Raw genomic sequence first — 6,630 nt, 5'->3', positions numbered from 1 at the left:
TAGACGTTCTATGAGGTCAAGTAGACCCCCTCAAAGATTTTCTCCTTCTTTGTATTCTATATTATTAACTGATTCCGGTGAACCAAAAGAATATGAAGAAGCAATGCAAGTGAATGCCAAACAACAGTGGGAGCTAGGCATGAAAGAGGAGATGGACTCCTTGATGAAAAATAAGACTTGGGACTTAGTCCCTTTACCTGCAGAAAAAAGAGCCTTGCCTAACAAATGGGTTTATCGGCTGAAGGAGGAGGAAGGAGGTCACAAAAGATATAAGGCCAGACTTGTGGTAAAAGGTTCTGCACAGAAAAAAGGTATAGATTATGATGAAATATTTTCTCTAGTTGTAAAAATGACTTCAACACTTCAATTAGAACTGTATTTAGTCTTGTGGTTGCAGATGATTTACATCTTGAATAATTAGATGTGAAAATAGCTTTTCTCCGTGGAGATGTGGAAGAGGAAATTTACATGTTGCAACCATAGGGATATGAGGTCAAAGGTAAGGAGAACTTGGTGTGCAAGTTGAAGAAAAGTTTGTATGGCCTAAAGAAAGCACCCCGACAATGGTAGTTAAAATTTGATAGTTTCATGGCTAAACACGGTTATCATAGATGTCATTCCGATCATTGTGTATATTTTAAGAGATTAGATAATGATAGTTATATTATCTTGTTGCTTTATGTTGATGACATGCTTGTTGCGGGGTCTAACATGGAACACATAAATGATCTTAAACATAAATTAGCCAGGTCATTTTCTATGAAGGATTTGGGTGCAGCTAAGCAAATTCTAGGTATGAGGATTACACGGGACAAAAAAAATAGAACCTTGAATTTGTCCCAAAGTGAGTATATAAAGAAGGTGTTGAAAAGATTTAACATGCAGGATGCAAAAGCAGTTAGTACACCTTTGGCTAGTTATTTCAAATTGACTAAGGAGATGTGCCCAAAGGCACAGGAAGAGGTAAATAAAATGTCTAACATCCCATATTCATCAGCTTTTGGCAGTCTGATGTATGCAATGGTATGCACAAGACCAGATATTGCACATGCAGTGGGAGTTGTGAGAAGGTTTATGAGTAATCCGGGTATGGAACATTGGAATGCTGTGAAATGGATCCTTCGGTATTTGAAAGGAATGACTACAAAGGCATCATGTTTCAAAGGATCTAATGTTTCTCTAAGTGGATTTGTTAACTCTGATCTAGCAGGTGATATTGATTCACAGAGGAGCACTACAGGGTACGTTTTTACTATAGGGGAAACTACAGTCAGTTGGATTTCTAGGCTGCAAAAGGTTGTTGCACTTTCAACCACTAAAGCTGAGTATGTTGCTGCTACAGAAGCTAGCAAGGAGATGATTTGGTTACAATTTTTTCTGGAGGATTTGGGTCGGACATAGGAGGATTGCCCATTGTATACTGATAGCCAGAGTGCCATTCATCTTGCGAAGAACTCTGCTTTTCATTCAAGGACAAAGCACATTCGGCTCAGGTACCACTTCATCCGGATTGTTTTGGAGGAGGGTCAGTTATGACTTGAGAAGATTCACACAAGTGAGAATCCTACTGATATTTTCATGAAGGTAGTTCCATAGGAGAAGCTGATTTCTTCATCAGTTTCTGTTGGTCTTCTTGATTGATAATTGTGGAATTTATACCAGTCAAGTGCTAGTGTTTTATCCAGTAGATTTTGCATGTACAGTGGTGTCATGTAGTATCAATCTCCAAGTGGGAGATTGTTCAGTGTGGAGCCTGATCAGTCTCCAAGTGGGAGATTGTTGAAATGTGGTGATTGATCAGCAAAGTACTATACACTCATGTTGTTGGCCTACTTTGTTTGTTGCCCTAAAAATGCATGTTATAAGCATCTAGGATGCTTAAGGCATGGGAAGGTTGATGTACTATTTTTACTGGATAATAAGAAAGATTGGATGACTGTGTATGGTGGACATAACCCATTCTAGGTGAACCACGTTAAATCTCTGTGTTATCTGAGTCCTATTTTATTTCTTTATCTTTTGTATTTAAATTTGCATATAATTGTTAGTTCATATTTGCTTCGGATCTGTTTGAAACCCTAACACTAACTCAAAATCTGTGGCACCTACAAATGATCTGTTTGAACCTATAGGGCTAGGAGAGGGGTCCCTACAAAAGCCTATCTCGGTTTTTCAAGTTTCCCTATGATTTTATTAGTGCACCATTTTTTCGGTTGGCAAAACAATCGTCAGTCTCATTCAATGAAAAATGTAGATAAACAAGCATTACACTGTAGACACATAATGATCATCAATATTTCCATGTATTGTATACACTTAATTACCATTACACTTGCATGTGACATCCATGAAGGGATATGCAAACATGATTTTTTTCATTATCAAAGCAACTACACCAATGTGCTCATGTACAAATACATTGTATATCATCAATATAACTAAACTAATTTGCTCATGGACATTGTATATCATCATAACAAAGTTACATCAATTCACATCCATATACAAATACAACATCCCACTTCATCTGCATCAAGCATCCTCATGTCCTAAGAGAAATTCTTATGTACAACAATGCCTGCATATAAATGAAGACCAAAATAAGCAACCTTTTTATGTGGGATGAATGTGCTACACGAAACAAATTATAACACTTAATACAAATTATTTTGTCAAATTATAAATAGATCATTTGAAACATTTTTAAGACGTACAAGACTGTATAATTATGAAACTTACCAGTTTCTCTGCAAAGTATACAAGCATAACTTTGAAGAAAGACACATGTTGATTAAAGCCCTTCTCACTGCATTTCTCTACATGGTTGAAGACGATGGTAGATATGGTCATTTATAAATAGCAATACATTCACTTGACTTAGTGTTTATGCACAAAATTTAATCTCATTAATGCACAAAGGAATATGTACCATCACCAAGAGAGGGTCTTGTGAATGGCGAATGATCTAGCATGAACCTGTATTTTTTAGAATTGTTAGTCTACACATAAAATCCATGGATGAACATAAAGGCTTTATGATAATCACTTCAACTGAAATGCATGATAATAAATGAAAAGGTAGGATTATATACCATAAAAATACGTCCCTTCAAATTATATCAAGAGAACCCACTATGTTAATGCAAAAATCATAATATGATATTGTCGTATATCATCCAAAAAGACTTGCATGAGCATAAAGGTTTTGTGATAATTATATCATCAAAAATTGTCAAATGGTGTTGTCTAATAACAAAAATCGTAAAGCTCATCAAATGCATGATAATAAGTCATGTTGCAAAATGTGTCCCTTCTAATTATATCGAGTGTACCTACCATGTGCATGCAAAAACCGTGTTGCCAAAAAAAAACATTCATCAATAGACCTGTATTTTGAACACATCCTTAATATACACGTAACAAACTTGAAAATTAAGGTTTAATGATCATTGTTTGAAATGAAATGCATGATAAAAAAAATAAGGCACCATTAAAGACCTACTACTCAAGTATGTCTAAAGGGTCATCTCTTTGCTTAAGAGTATCCAGTATTGCTTCATGATCAATAGTAGTCATTTTCCATAGCTCTTTGGTCTTCGGTTTTACTTGATGCTTCAACAACTTGACATTTGTATCTATAATAAGATGTGAATACATTATAATGGTTTTGTGTCTCTCATAGTCTTCAAATGCAGGTATGCCATTCTTTCTAATCATGTATGTTCACAACCAAGTTCCCACAACAACAACTGAACCTGTAGGATATGTAAACCCATCATCATCTGTCACTGGTTGTGTTAGCTTTTGTTTTCCCTATATACATTGTGCCAACCAATATTCTGATCTCTCTTCATTCCCTCATGGTACAACAACTATAAAAACATATCCTAGTTGTACAAGATCTGATAGACGGTCATACTCAAGTGAACTTTCCATGTCATCATTTGACAAGGATATTGTTTGAGATAAAGGACTTAGATATTGGGGAACCCACATATCAACCCACTCACTTGACTCACACTAATACTAATCACACCAAACACAACTCTAACAAAAACAAGCCAACACTTGTGTCCAAATGGTCCATGTACTTGCATCTGAGCTGAGAAATGAATGCATCTTTTAAGAATCTTTAATTGTTTGATAATCCAATCTATCTCCCATTGTGCCCTCCTTAACCAACCAAAAGAATCTGGTCACTGTTGGATCAAGAGTACCTCCATGTGACAATGTTAAACTACACCAATCAACAATAGAATGTGAATCAATGAAATTTGCACCTAAAATCCTCAATTGCTCCTTAACTAGAGCTCTCTTCAAACATGCACCTGCTCCATCATGGTTCCCCTTCCCATGCCCTTCCTTAGAAAAACACCAAATATGAGGTATATGCCTCTCTACATGCATTCTACTCAACCAATAAAATATTCAGGCATTCTTGAACTGACTTGTACAGTTATCTGACCATATGATATGTCGATCAATTGCAATATCTTTCTCATGCAAGAACTCAAAAAAATTCTTGAAAGAATGTTGCACATACTCAGAGGAGTGTGATCTATCATCACTCATATAAAAATGATACTCCCTGTTATCTTCCTATCCTCTTCTGTACTATCAGGAGCATGTCTATATGTAATGTGAATAAAAATAGCAATTTAGATTGAGTTGTAGTACTAAGACTGTACCTCATTATGTGGTTGCAATGTATAGTTCTCTGTAAAATAAACCATTGATACAATAGTGCCAATCAGGAAAGAGTTCTTACACATCCTGAACTATTGATCCAACCACTGAGACCTATGGGTGTGCCTTGCCTACTTGTAGAAAATATTTTCATTAAAATCCAAAATAAAATCAACAACACTCACTTCTCTTGAGACTAATTTGCATCTAGAACCTTCACCTCCACTCTTCAAAGTATATTTCACTATCTCATATCTTTTTTTCTCAATATAATTCTTTCCAAACTTGTGTTCGTTGCCCTCATGAAAACATGAAACAAACTTTGACAACCCACCGCATTCTGAGCACTTCTCATTCAAATAATCATTTCTATAGAAATAGCAACCATCATCTCTAGGGCATAAAAATAGATCTTGCAAGTCTCTTGATGATCTCAGAAATAACATTGCAGCATAGTCCTGCAACATCTCATTAGTATGCATCGTAGAACGAATATGGCATAAAAGTTCATGGTACATTGAAAACTCCACATGGTACTTGCAACAAGAAGTATTATGAATCTTAAGAGGAACACAATAAAATGGCTTCAAAGATTCAAAGGCCCTTTGTGATATTTCCAAAGTTGTATGTATTTCACAAAAAAAATTGTACAACATTGTTTGGTTTGATTCCAAGAAATGTTTGGGATGTGCTGTGCGGTCTTGGTTGCTGATTCTTAATTTCAAAACATCCTTTACATCGGGTGACACTCTAGAATTAGAGTGCCAAAATTGTTGAATCTCCTCCTTCACATTGTCATTCAACTTTCTATCAACACGTGGAAGCCTCCCACCAAAAGCCCATGTATCTTGTTGAAGTGGATCGTCAAGTCTTTGTCTTCATGCAAGTGCTCTATCCAAATTTTTACGGTTTATGTTAAAATGAACACAATTTTGTCTCATTTGACAAGCCTTACTCAATTTATGGCTTACTAAGGAGGTTGTAATCACTCTTTGAGTGGCTCTCTTATCTCTTTCTTTGGTATTCTTTCCAATAGAATTGAGGGAATCAAATAGATTTTTGGAAATAATAGAATTTCTCTCCATCTTCTTGTTCATACGAATCTTTAATTTGTTTAGAAATGGTCTCATCTTTATCATCTTTAGAAATTTAACAAAGATTTGGCATTGCTCGGTCAATTTCTTATTGCTAAAATTTTGGTCAAAAAGTTGTGTATCCCACAACTGAATGGTTCTTGTTGACCTCTTGCCTTCAAGATTCGCAATAATGTTCTCATCAATTTCAAGTAGCCATTTTGGGGTTCTTGAAGGTCTTGGATTTGGAATTTGTCTTTCATCCATGAGAGGGTCTTCATTTCTAAAGTAATTAGGTGTTACATATTGTTTACTTGGTTGAGCAATTCCACCTTCAATGTCAAAGTTTTCCACATTTTCACCTCCAATGTCAAAATTTTCCACATGTTTACCTCCTATGTCAATTGTTTTTATGTTTTCACCTCCAATGTCAAAAAATTTCATATTTACACCAAAATTATGGACACCTTCATTATCAACTCCCAAATTTTCACTCTCCATTCTCACATCATGTTGATCATTTTCATTATCACTTTCAACATTTTCAACATATTCAAAATTTTCACTTTCAAAATCTACATTTTCATTTTCAATAACTTGTTCAACATTTCAAATTCAATTTCCTCTTAACTTGAAGTAACATTAGCAATATTTAACATACCTTGTCTTCTCCTCTTATGACCTTCTCTATCTCTTTCTCTATACACTTCAATTTGGTCATTTGAAAGTTTTCTTTTGAGTTTAGACTTTCGACGACTAGTACTCCCCATTTACATCCACAAAGATGCTCCTAAATGATCGACAATGTAAGATTTGACTTTAAGAATCTCTCAAAAGCACAAATTTGTCTCAACCTGTCTAAAAACCCATG

This window comes from Cryptomeria japonica, chromosome 4 (genome assembly GCF_030272615.1).
Source record: "Cryptomeria japonica chromosome 4, Sugi_1.0, whole genome shotgun sequence".
In the NCBI taxonomy this organism is placed as follows: Eukaryota; Viridiplantae; Streptophyta; class Pinopsida; order Cupressales; family Cupressaceae; genus Cryptomeria; species Cryptomeria japonica.
The sequence above is the reverse complement of the archived record's forward strand: the minus strand, read 5'-3'. Positions refer to the sequence as shown.